This window comes from Sminthopsis crassicaudata, chromosome 2 (assembly GCF_048593235.1).
Source record: "Sminthopsis crassicaudata isolate SCR6 chromosome 2, ASM4859323v1, whole genome shotgun sequence".
In the NCBI taxonomy this organism is placed as follows: domain Eukaryota; kingdom Metazoa; phylum Chordata; class Mammalia; order Dasyuromorphia; family Dasyuridae; genus Sminthopsis; species Sminthopsis crassicaudata.
The window spans coordinates 487,648,692-487,662,076 of NC_133618.1; the positions used below are offsets into that span (position 1 = coordinate 487,648,692).

The 13,385-nt window shown below is 36.5% G+C and overlaps 1 long non-coding RNA gene across 1 annotated transcript in view; it reads right to left on the reverse strand.

Moving 5' to 3' along the window:
* Positions 1 to 6,900, reverse strand: part of LOC141557559 (uncharacterized) — a 158,061-nt gene extending 151,161 nt beyond the window's left edge. Inside the window, exon 1 of the long non-coding RNA XR_012486827.1 lies at positions 6,652 to 6,900. This is a non-coding gene — a long non-coding RNA (uncharacterized LOC141557559). The remainder of the gene's footprint in view (positions 1 to 6,651) is intronic.
* Between the last annotated feature and the right edge of the window lie 6,485 nt (positions 6,901 to 13,385).

The following is a 13,385-nucleotide window of genomic DNA, read 5'->3' on the forward strand; positions in this document are numbered from 1 at the left end:
GCATCATGTTTACCACTACAAGTAAGGTCACATAAATAACAAGCAAGCAAGTAATGAAGTACTGTGATCATTGATGAATGGCCTCAAATTTAATTAGGGTCTCAAAGCCAGCCATTTCTCCATTTTCTGAAAGCTACACTCCTCTGGCTTTCTCTTTCAGGTCCTTAGATTCTTCAGTTAGGGGACTTCTGGCCAAGATGGTGGCATGGAGGCACACAGCTGCTTGAGCTCTGCATTTTCTCTCAGAATTTACTTTATTACAAGCTTCAGAATTAATGCTTGACTGGAAAAGAAACCCACAAATAATCACCAACAGAAGACATCCTTGAAATTCACCAGAAAAGGTCTGTGTTTGCTCGGAGGAGGGGATGAACAGATTGGGCAAGGACTGAGGGCAAGCAGCCAGAGGGAGACAGGCAGCTCACACTGTGTAGACCCTGGGGGGAGGATTGCAAGCTCTTCCACGAAACAACCTTTAACCCAGTGTGGATATTCCATCTTGGCAGCAATTCAGGATCAGCAGAGAAGGTGTAAACACCGGAGGTAAAGAATAAAACCCCAGAAAGCTAGCTTCTCTCAGACCAGCCACCCCCCCCTCCCACCCAGAGTGACTCAGTGCGTTCTTAGAGCCTCAGAGCACAGATGCAGCATAGCCATTGCTGTCCTGTTAGTGCCTTGCTGCTGTCTCCCCCAGTCTGTAGAGGAAGCCTGGTTATACCATCCAGCCCTATTCCCCCCAAAAAAAACAGACCAATTGTTTCTTGTCAATTTGTTTTCTTCAATTCTCACTCTGACAAAATGAACAAAACATTTAATAGGGCTCTAACCATTGACAGCTTCTGTATGGAGAGAGAGCAGAATTCAAACCCTGAGAAGACTAAAAACAGATTGTCTCCAGAGGTATCCCCTAAGGGAGATATGATCTGCTCCTCAATACATAAGACTGTCACAGAGGAAATCAAAAAGGCTCTCAAAAGAGAGCTAGAAGAGAAATGGGAAAAGGTAAGAGAAGCTTGGCAAGAGAGTCTGGAGAAGTTGTCCCACACAAGTTATCCCACAGAGTGGATAAAAAAAAATCATTGAGAAATAAAATTAGTGAGTTGAAAAAAGAAAACAGTTCTCTAAAAAATAAAATTGATGAAATGCAAAAAAAAATTCCATAGAAGATAAAAACTCAATGGGACAATTACAAAAAGATATTTAAAAAGTGAGTGAAGAAAATACATCATTGAAAATTAGAATCAAATAAGTAGAAATAATGACTCAAGGAGAAACTAAGAAGAAGTGAAGCAAAACCAGAAAAATGAAAACAATTAAAAAGAATGTCAAGTAACTTATTGGAAAGACAACAGACAAGGAAAACAGATCCAGGAGAGACAGTTTGAGAATAATTGGACTCTCCGAAAAATGGAAGAAAAGAACCTAATCACTATTTTCTAGGAAATTATCAAAGAGAATTGCCCAGGCGTTTTGGAAACAGAGGGTAAAATAGATATTGAAAAAATTCATTGATCACCTACTGAAAGGGACCCTAAAATCAAAACACCAAGAAATATAGTGGCCAAGTTCAAGAACCATCAGACGAAGGAAAAAATATTGGAGGCTGCTAGAAAAAAGCAACTCAGATATGGAGGAGCTACAATAAGGATAGCCAAGGATCTAGCAGCATCTACATTAAAAGAACGAAGGGCCTGGAATATGATATTCCAAAAGGCTAAGGAACTTGGTATACAGCCAAGAATAACTTACCCAGCAAAAATGAGCATTGTTTTATAGGGAAGAAGATATACAGAGAATTGACTTGAATTTATAAGAAATCAAGCCATTCTCCAATTGATAAATGGTCAAATGATATGAACAGGCAATTTTCAGATGATGAAATTAAAACTATTTCCACTCATATGAAAGAGTGTTCCAAATCACTATTGATCAGAGAAATGCAAATTAAGACAACTGTACTATATCACTACACAACTGTCAGATTGGCTAAGATGACAGGAATAAATAATGATGAATGTTGGAGGGGATGTGGGAAAACTGGGACCCTGATGCATTGTTGGTGGAGTTGTGAAAGAATCCAACCATTCTGGAGAGCGATCTGGAATTATGCCCAAAATGTTATCAAACTATGCATGCCCTTTGATCCAGCAGTGCTACTACTGGACTTATATCCCAAGGAAATACTAAAGAAGGGAAAGGGACCTGTATGTGCCAAAATGTTTGTGGCAGCCCTTTTTATAGTGGCTAGAAATTGGAAAATGAATGGATGCCCATTAATTGGAGAATGGTTGGATAAATTATGGTATATGAATGTTATGGAATATTATTGTTCTGTAAGAAATGACCAACAGGATAAATACAAAGAGTATTGGAGAGATTTATCTCAACTGATGCTGAATGAAATGAGCAGAACTAGGAGATCATTAAACACTTCAACAATGATACTGTATGAGGATGTATTCTGATGGAAGTGGATATCTTCAACATAGAGAAGAGCTAATACAATTCCAATTAATCAATAAGGGACAGAATCAGCTACATCCAGAAAAGGAATACAGGGAAATGAGTGTAAACTGTTAGCATTTTTTGGTTTTCTCCCGAGATTATTTTTACCTTCCAAATCCAATTCTTCCTTTGCAACAACAATAACAACAAAATTCGGTTCTGCACATATATACTGTACCTAGGATATATTATAACATATTTAATATGTATGGGAATGTCTGCCATCTAGGGGAGAGGGTAGAGGGAAGGAGGGGAAAAATTTGAACAGAAGGAGTGCAAGGGATAATGTTGTAAAAATTACCTATGCATATGTATGATCAAAAAAATCTTTTAATTATAAAATTAATAAAAAAGAGAAAAAAAAAAGATTCTTCAGTTAGCAAGATTCCATCATCTCTGTAATTCGTACCTCAATACCACCCAGAACCCTTGTGTACTTTCCCTCTAAATAGAAAATGGAGAGTTACTCCCAGAACCTTCATTTATGGAGGATGCTCAGGTTAAACACCTCTTTATTTTATAACTGGCTATACTGTTCTGGATTTCTCTACCATACTCCCATGCCAGAGTCACTTTTCCTTTCCCAACCTCCTTTCCAGTTTTCTTTTGTGTATTGTCTTCCTTTAATAGATTGTAAGCTTCTTGAGCAGGGATTGTCTCCTATTTTTCATACTTGTATTCCTGGCTTTTACCACAGTGCCTGATCCATAGTTGACACTTAAGTATTTATTGGCTGATTAACTGACTCATGTCATAATAGTAGACAATATTCAATGGACAGCCCAGATTTTTCACTGGTAATCACATAGTTTCAGTTGAATGAAAAGAAGCTCCCTTGGATCTTGAATGAACATGCTATAGCATAATTATGGAAAACTGTGCACAAAAAAAACACATAGGCAAGGAGGGGTTGTCACATACATCTTTGAGGGGACTTCCACCTCATAAGATTGCAAATCCATTTCAGTATCACTGTATAAATATTAGCTCTAGGAAAGAGACATATATGTGCCAAAATGTTTGTGGCAGCTCTTTTTGTTGTAGCTAGAAACTGGAAGATGAATGGATGTCCATCAGTTGGAGAATGGTTGGGTAAATTGTGGTATATGAAGGTTATGGAATATTATTGCTCTGTAAGAAATGACCAGCAGGAGGAATACAGAGAGGCCTGGAGAGACTTAAATCAACTGATGCTGAGTGAAATGAGCAGAACCAGAAGATCACTGTACACTTCAACAACAATACTGTATGAGGATGTATTCTGATGGAAGTGGAAATCTTCAACATAAAGAAGATCCAACTCACTTCCAGCTGATCAATGATGGACAGAGGTAGCTACACCCAGAGAAGGAACACTGGGAAGTGAATGTAAATTGTTAGCACTAATATCTGTCTGCCCAGGTTGCATGTACCTTCGGATTCTAATGTTTATTGTGCAACAAGAAAATGATATTCACACACATGTATTGTACCTAGACTATATTGTAACACATGTAAAATGTATGGGATTGCCTGTCATCGGGGGGAGGGAATAGAGGGAGGGGGGGTAATTTGGAAAAATGAATACAAGGGATAATATTATAAAAAATATATATATATATAATAAAAAAATTAAAAAAAAATAAAAAATAAATATTAGCTCTAACACTGAAAAAAATCTTTCCCAGCTACTTATTCTTATGACTAATTCACGAAACAATCACCAAGTCACAGAATTTCAGGTTGGAAGAGATCCTACAGATCATCCAATCCAAACTATGCCTGATCAAGAATCTCTTCTATGATGTACATACTGAGATGTGACTACCCAGCCTTTGCTTGAAGATGCCCAGTTAGAGAGGAGCCCATTGTCTTCATTGACAATCCACTCTTATTGGGGACAGCTCTCCTTGTTTAGGCGAGTTCTTCTGACATCAAGCCTAAAATTGCTTCAATCAATCAAACTATCAATAAAACTTAATAAGTTTCTGCTATGTACCTGGCATTGTGCTGTGTTTCTTCCTAACTTGTACCTTGTTCCTACTAGTTCTGCCCTTTTGAACTAAGGAGAGCAAGATTCTTCTCTATGAGTCTTTCAAATACTTTAAGATCTTAAAAGGACATATATGTACAACACACATATATGTATATGTATATATATATTAACACTGAAATGGACAAAAGACTGGCCCCCTCATCCCTGGGTCAAGGGGCCTCAGGCTTATAGGAAAATGTTGTTTAAACTAAATTAAGGGAAGTGTTAAGTCCAGGCTGTGCCCCATCCCCCGGTTCATGAGACCTTAGATTTCCAAGAAGTGTATATTTAACAGAGTCAGGACAACATTGCAAAACATGCCGACAGGTTCCATTGTGTGCTCACTCTAGTCCAGACACTTACCCATTGTAAATGAGAAACTGTGTCAGTGATTCCCAAATTTTGTAACTGCAAGGCTGTAGCAGGATGTGGCAAATGGGTTTAAAAGTGTACCTCACTAAAGTTTTGGGGCTGATCTCTACTAGCCTGTCTAGTGGGGTCAGTCGCCAGCCAGCTAATAAATGATGTTTTAAATTGAATAATCCAGTCATAGCTGTCTATTTCATGTCAGTCCATTTGAAACACATATAGCTATACATATATAGGTATATACATGTGTATATGTGGATGTGTATATTGATACATATATGTGTGTGTATATATACATACATACACATACATATGAATGCTGGTTTACACAGGTAAAATGGTGCCACAATTTTGTTAGATTATATAGAACTTCATTTAAGATTTCTAATTCATTAAAAATTTCTGATAAATATATTTATTTTCCATCTTTATCTATTAATATATTTTCAGTAGTTGAATAGACTTGTACTATTGATGTACCACAGAAGCCAAAAGTTAAATGCTCAAACTTCTAATTTTCTGCTAACAAACAATAATTTTTTTTAATTTTAAGAAAAATTAGGTAATATAATTGTTCACATTATTATTTTACAAATTTAAAAGAGTGCTATTAGATCAGATTTCACCTCAAGATAGAGAAAAGAGAAAGAATCTATAATGTGGGTGAACAGAAATCACAGCACATCAAGAAACATCTTGTCTATCCTCTACATAGCTGGTACTCTTCCTATCTGAGGAGTGTGGAAAGTGAAGAAAGTTGATAGTGTTCAAAAGAAGCCCAGGAAAGAGAAACCTTTTAATTTACTATTGTCTCCTTCTTTAGCCTTAAGAATTTTCACTTAATAGATACATGAAATGTAAAGAAATGAATAGAGAGCTATTAAAGATTAGAGGAATACTTAACCAAATGGGTATTAAGATTATAGGATAGTGATTGTACTTCATTTCTGGAAATTTCAGAAAGACAGTCAAAACTGACTTCTCAAATTCTTGTACAGAATCTATCTTAACTTTACCAAGAGAATTTCTCTAATAAAATGTTTTTTTTTTTTTTTTGTCCTACTACACCAAGGACATATCATCCAGATATACTGACTTTTCTATTTTGGTTAACAGAAAAAAGAAGGGGGAAGAAAAGTACTATCAGATAAGATATAGTGATGAATGTTCTCAGGAATCAAGGAAGTGGCAGGCCCTGATTTCTTTAACAAAGCTTTACTGACTTCATTGAAGTTACAATTCAAGTCACATTTAAGATTTGTTTAAAACTGGTAATGTCCCTCCTCCAAATTTCCTTATAATTCATTTTTATTTAAATATAGTTTGATGTATTAATTACTAATAAGATTAGGTCTCCCTGTTTTGCAAGATTCATAACACACATGTGTATATATATGTGTGTGTGTGTATTTTGGAGACACATATTTTAAATATATATATATATATATATATATATATATATATATATATATATATATGTATATATATTCTAGAGCTCTACAAACATGTACATATGCATATATATGCATTCTTGTGTGTGTATATGTATTTGTGTATGTACTTGGAATTATACCAGATGGAGTCAGAGGAAACCTGTGTTTGAATATCACCTTCAAGAAGTCTGGGCCGGCGGAGCCAAGATGGCGGAGAAGAAACACACGACTCAGTGAACGTCCTCACTCCCTCACAACCAATTAGATGAATTAAGCCTCAAAATAAGCCCAGGACTGATATATACCACAAGGACTGGAAGCACGACTTACCAGCTGAAGAGAATCTGGAGTTTCAACAGAAAAGGTCAGTCCCCAGGGGAGGAAGAAGAGAGGCCAGCACAGACGGCTGGGTGCTAGCATACTCTGCCGATCGCGCTGGGAAGGGCTCTGGGATCAGAGAAGCCACTGAGGTAAAGGAATCTGTTACAGGCTGTTAGCTCTTCTCTGCTAATTATTTAGCAGCTCAGAAGAGAAAGCAAAAATACTTTAAAAACTCAGATTAGATTTTCCCCGGATCCTGGAGGTGACTCAGCAGAGACTCGGCACCAGGGGGTGTGGCCTCAGCTACCACCTGAGAATAGTTAAGAGATTGAAAAGTGGGCAGATACGGCCCAAGGCAACACACACTGCCTAGCTTAGCTGGAGGGAGTGGAACTCAGCTCCAGGAAGTCCCAGAGAAGCGGAACCTTTGAACTAGGGACCACGGTTTCTGGCAGACACTTCCAGTTTGAGCACAGGGGCTTTTCACGTCACCTGCTGCAGACATCCATGCCCCACCGGGACACATAGGCTGGGCTTTGTGCTGTATTTACTGTTCAGTCTCAAACCTCAGGGAAGCCGCTAAAACACAGCGCCCTCGGGGCACAGCAGCACTAATCACTTCTGAGGCACTTCCAGGGAGGGGGTGGGGAACTCTCTCCCAGAGCTCTATCTTAGCTCAGGCACAGGAGCCGCTGCATCCATCCAGTCTGGGAGGAAGCTGGTAAAGAAGTAAATAAATAATTTCCTACCCCAGGGACAGACCCCAAAAGATTTTTTAATCATGAGCAAAAAAGCCAAAAAAACCATAGATTCCTACTACACAGAGAAAGAGCGGGTATCCAACCCCGAGGAAGTTAACAGCAGAGAGACAGCAGATAACAACCTAAAGGGGAACCATTCCTGCCCCCCATCACATAACTCTCTCCTAGAAGAGACTCTTAAAAAATTAAGGGAGTTTGAAGAAAAATGGGGAAAGGAAAGGGAAGCTATGATAGAGAATAACAACGTCCTGAAATTGGAGTTGGAAAAAATAAAGAATTCACAGGAGATGGAGGGAAACAAAATTTATGAATTAGAAAAGGTTAAAAAAACATAGGAAAGTAGGATTTCTGAATTGGAAAAAGAAAATAATTCTCAAAAAAAAATTAGGGAAATGGAAAAAAATTCAATAGAGCAAAATAATTCATTTAAAAACAAAATTGGGCATTTACAAAAAGAACTAAAAACTGTGAAAGAAGAAAATAACTCCTTAAAAGTCAGGATGGAACAAATAGAAATGAATGATTCACAGAGAACCCAAGAATCAGTCAAACAAAACAAAAAAAAAAAAAAAATGAGAATCTGGAGAACAATGTCAAATACTTACTGGGAAAATCTATAGACCTGGAAAATAGATCTAGGAGAGATAATCTGCGGATCATTGGACTTCCAGAAAACTATGACCAAAAAAAGAGCCTAGATTCTATTTTACAGGAAATTATCAAAGAGAACTGTCCAGAGATAATAGAAACAGAAGGGAAAGTAGATGTGGAAAGAATTCATCGAACTCCTTCTGAAATAGACCCTAAAAAAAGAACACCATGGAATATAGTGGCTAAGCTGCAGAATTACCACACAAAGGAGAAAATCCTGCAAGCAGCTAGAAAAAAACAATTTAAAAACCAAGGTGCCACAATAAGGGTCACCCAAGATCTGGCTGCCTCCACATTAAAAGATAGAAGGGCCTGGAACCTGATATTCCGTAAGGCAAAAGATCAAGGACTGCAACCAAGAATGAACTACCTAGCTAAGTTTAGCATCTTTTTCCATGGAAGAAGATAGTCATTCAATGAAACAGAGGAATTCTATATGTTTCTAAGAAAAAAACCAGACTTAAACAAAAAATTTGATCTACATCCACAAGACTGAAGAGAAACAGAAAAAGGTACACAGAACCCTTGAGAACTGTAACTCTGTTGTGGGTATATAAAAAGTACTCAAGGATAATTTGATTTTACTGATATAAAAGAAAAAAGGGGGGTGTAGTAAAGGGAAGGGGGTCGGTTCAGAAAAAGGGGAAGGAATGATAAAAAGAGGGAAACTACATCCCAGGAAGAGGCATAGAAAATACACCATATCTGAGGGAACTTAGTGAGGGGGAGAATCATTGTGTGAAACTTACTCTCATCAGGAGAGGCTCAAAGAGTAAATAATTAACATATTTGTTTTTCAGAGAATTTTCTCTCACCTCATTAAAAGGGGGGAGAGGAAAAGGGAAAAGGAAAAGGAGAATAAGTGAAGGGACTTGGAGGGAGGGGGGAGGGATACTAAAAAAAAAAAAGAGGGAGGGTTGCGAGTCACAAGGGGGGTCTGTAAATTAAATATCGGGGAGGGGGATCAGGGGGGTCAAGGGAAAAAAGCATAATCTGGGGATAATATGATGGCAGGAAATACAGAATTAGTAATTTTAACTGTAAATGTAAATGGGATGAACGATCCCATCAAACAGAGACGGATAGCAGATTGGATCAAAAAGCAGAACCCTACAATATGTTGTCTACAGGAAACACACTTAAAGCAGGGAGATATATACAGAGTAAAGGTAAAAGGTTGGAACAGAGTCTATTATGCTTCAGGTAAAGCCAAAAAAGCAGGGGTGGCTATCCTTATCTCAGATCAAGCAAAAGCAGAAGTAGATCTCGTTAAAAAAGATAAGGAAGGAAACTATATCCTGCTGAAAGGTAGCATAAATAATGAAGCCATATCAATACTAAACATATATGCACCAAGTGGTATAGCATCTAACTTTCTAAAGGAAAAGTTAAGAGAACTGCAAGAAGAAATAGACAGTAAAACTATAATAGTGGGAGATCTCAACCTTGCACTCTCAGATTTAGACAAATCAAACCACAAAACAAACAAGAAAGAAATTAAAAAAGCAAATAGAACATTAGAAAAACTAGGTATGATAGACCTTTGGAGAAAGCTGAATGGCAATAGAAAGGAATATACTTTCTTCTCAGCAGTTCATGGATCCTATACAAAAATAGACCATATATTAGGACATAAAGATCTCAAAATTAAATGTAGGAAGGCAGAAATAATAAATGCCTTCTTCTCAGATCACAATGCAATAAAAGCTACATTCAGTAAAAAGTTAGGGGCAAATAGACCAAAAAGTAATTGGAAACTGAATAATCTCATTTTAAAGAATGACTGGGTGAAAGAGCAAATTATAGAAACAATTAACAATTTCACCCAAGATAATGACAATGATGAGACATCATACCAAAATCTTTGGGATGCAGCTAAAGCAGTAATAAGGGGAAATTTTATATCTTTAGAGGCTTATTTGAAGAAAATAGAGAAAGAGAAGATTAACGAATTGGGCTTACAACTTAAAAGGCTAGAAAAAGACCAAATTATAAACCCCCAACCAATAATTAAACTGGAAATACAAAAATTAAAAGGAGAAATCAATAATATTGAAAGTAAAAAAACTATTGAATTAATAAATAAAACCAAGAGTTGGTTTTATGAAAAAGCCAATAAAATAGATAAACCTTTGGTAAATTTGATCAAAAAAAAGAAAGAGGAAAATCAAATTGATAGTCTTACAAATGAAAAGGGAGATCTTTCCACCAATGAAGAGGAAATTAGAGAAATAATAAGGAGTTACTTTGCCCAACTTTATGCCAATAAATTTGATAACTTAAGTGAAATGGATGACTTCCTCCAAAAATATAGGCTCCCTAGATTAACAGAGGAGGAGATAAATTGCTTAAATAGTCCCATTTCAGAAAAAGAAATAGAACAAGCTATTAATCAACTCCCCAGGAAAAAATCCCCAGGGCCAGATGGATTCACATGTGAATTCTACCAAACATTTAAAGAACAATTAGCCCCAATGTTATATAAATTATTTGAAAAAATAGGGGATGAAGGAGTCCTACCAAACTCCTTTTATGACACAGACATGGTACTGATACCTAAACCAGGTAGATCGAAAACTGAGAAAGAAAATTATAGACCAATCTCCTTAATGAATATTGATGCTAAAATCTTAAATAAGATATTAGCAAAAAGACTTCAGAAAATCATCTCCAGGATAATACACTATGATCAAGTAGGATTTATTCCAGGAATGCAGGGCTGGTTTAATATTAGGAAAACTATTAATATAACTGACCATATTAATAATCAAATTAATAAGAACCATATGATCATCTCAATAGATGCAGAAAAAGCATTTGACAAAATCCAACATCCATTCCTACTAAAAACTCTTGAGAGTATAGGAATAAATGGACTATTCCTTAGAATAATCAGGAGCATATATTTAAGACCTTCAGTAAGCATAATATGCAATAGAAATAAACTGCAACCTTTCCCATTAAGATCAGGAGTGAAACAAGGTTGCCCACTATCCCCATTACTATTCAATATAGTACTAGAAACGCTAGCCTCGGCAATAAGAGCCGAGAAGGAGATTCAAGGAATTAGAGTAGGAAATGAGGAAATTAAACTATCACTTTTTGCAGATGACATGATGGTATACTTAGAGAACCCCAAAGACTCTCCTAAAAAGCTACTAGAAATAATTCAAAATTTCAGCAAAGTGGCAGGATACAAAATAAATCCACATAAATCCTCGGCATTTTTATATATCACTAACAAAATGCAACAGCAAGAGATACAAAGAGAAATCCCATTCCAAACAAATGTTGAGAGTATAAAGTATCCATCTACCAAAGAAAAGTCAGGAATTATATGAGAAAAATTACAAAACACTTGCCACAAAAATAAAATCAGATTTAAATAATTGGAAAGACATTCAGTGCTCTTGGATAGGCCGAGCGAATATAATAAAGATGACAATACTCCCCAAACTAATCTATTTATTTAGTGCTATACCAATCAGACTCCCAAGAAACTATTTCAATGACCTAGAAAAAATAACAACAAAATTCATATGGAAGAATAAAAGGTCGAGAATTGCAAGGGAACTAATGAAAAAAAACTCAGAGGAAGGTGGTCTAAGTGTACCTGATCTAAAGCTATATTATATATCAGCAATCACCAAAACCATTTGGTACTGGCTAAGAAATAGACCGGTAGATCAGTGGAACAGATTAGATACAAAGGACAAAAAAGGGTACATATATAGCAACCTAATCTTTGACAAACCCAAAGATACCAACATTAGGGATAAAAATTCATTATTCGGAAAAAACTGTTGGGAAAACTGGACATTAGTATGGCCGAAATTAGATATGGATCCACACTTAACACCATATACCAAGATAAGATCAAAATGGGTCCATGATTTAGGCATAAAGAGGGAGATAATAAATAGATTAGAGGAACAGAGGATAATCTACCTCTCAGACCTGTGGAGGAGGAAGGAATTTATGACCAGAGGAGAACTAGAGATCATTATTGATCACAAAATAGAAGATTTTGATTACACCAAACTAAAAAGTTTCTGTACAAATAATACTAATGCAAACAAGATTAGAAGGGAAGTAACAAATTGGGAAAATATTTTTAAAAACAAAGGTTCTGACAAAGGTCTCATTTCCAAAATATATAGAGAACTGACCCTAATTTATAAGAAACCGAACCATTCTCCAATTGATAAATGGACAAAGGATATGAACAGACAATTCTCAGAGGAAGAAATTGAAACTATATCCACTCACATGAAAGAGTGTTCCAAATCACTATTGATCAGAGAAATGCAAATTAAGACAACTCTGAGATACCACTACACACCTGTCAGATTGGCTAAGATGACAGGAACAAATAATGATGAATGTTGGAGGGGATGTGGGGAAACTGGGACACTAATACATTGCTGGTGGAGTTGCGAAAGAATCCAGCCATTCTGGAGAGCAATATGGAATTATGCCCAAAAAGTTATCAAACTGTGCATACCCTTTGACCCAGCAGCGCTACTACTGGGCTTATATCCCAAAGAAATACTAAAGAGCGGAAAGAGACATATATGTGCCAAAATGTTTGTGGCAGCTCTTTTTGTTGTAGCTAGAAACTGGAAGATGAATGGATGTCCATCAGTTGGAGAATGGTTGGGTAAATTATGGTATATGAAGGTTATGGAATATTATTGCTCTGTAAGAAATGACCAGCAGGAGGAATACAGAGAGGCCTGGAGAGACTTAAATCAACTGATGCTGAGTGAAATGAGCAGAACCAGAAGATCACTGTACACTTCAACAACAATACTGTATGAGGATGTATTCTGATGGAAGTGGAAATCTTCAACATAAAGAAAAACCAACTCACTTCCAGTTGATCAATGATGGACAGAGGTAGCTACACCCAGAGAAGAAACACTGGGAAGTGAATGTAAATTGTTAGCACTAATATCTGTCTGCCCAGGTTGCATGTACCTTCGGAATCTAATGTTTATTGTGCAACAAGAAAATGATATTCACACACATGTATTGTATCTAGACTATATTGTAACACATGTAAAATGTATGGGATTGCCTGTCATCGGGGGGAGGGAATAGAGGGCGGGGGGATAATTTGGAAAAATGAATACAAGGGATAATATTTTAAAAAATATATATATAATAAAAAATTTAAAAAAAAAGAAGTCTGGGCCAATCATCTTCCATTTCTAGCCCCAATTTCCTCACTATGAGCATAATAATACCTATAATCCCTAATTTGCTGGGTTATTATAAGGGTAACATAAGATCTTCCATGTTCTTCCCATCTCTATCCCCTAGAAATCA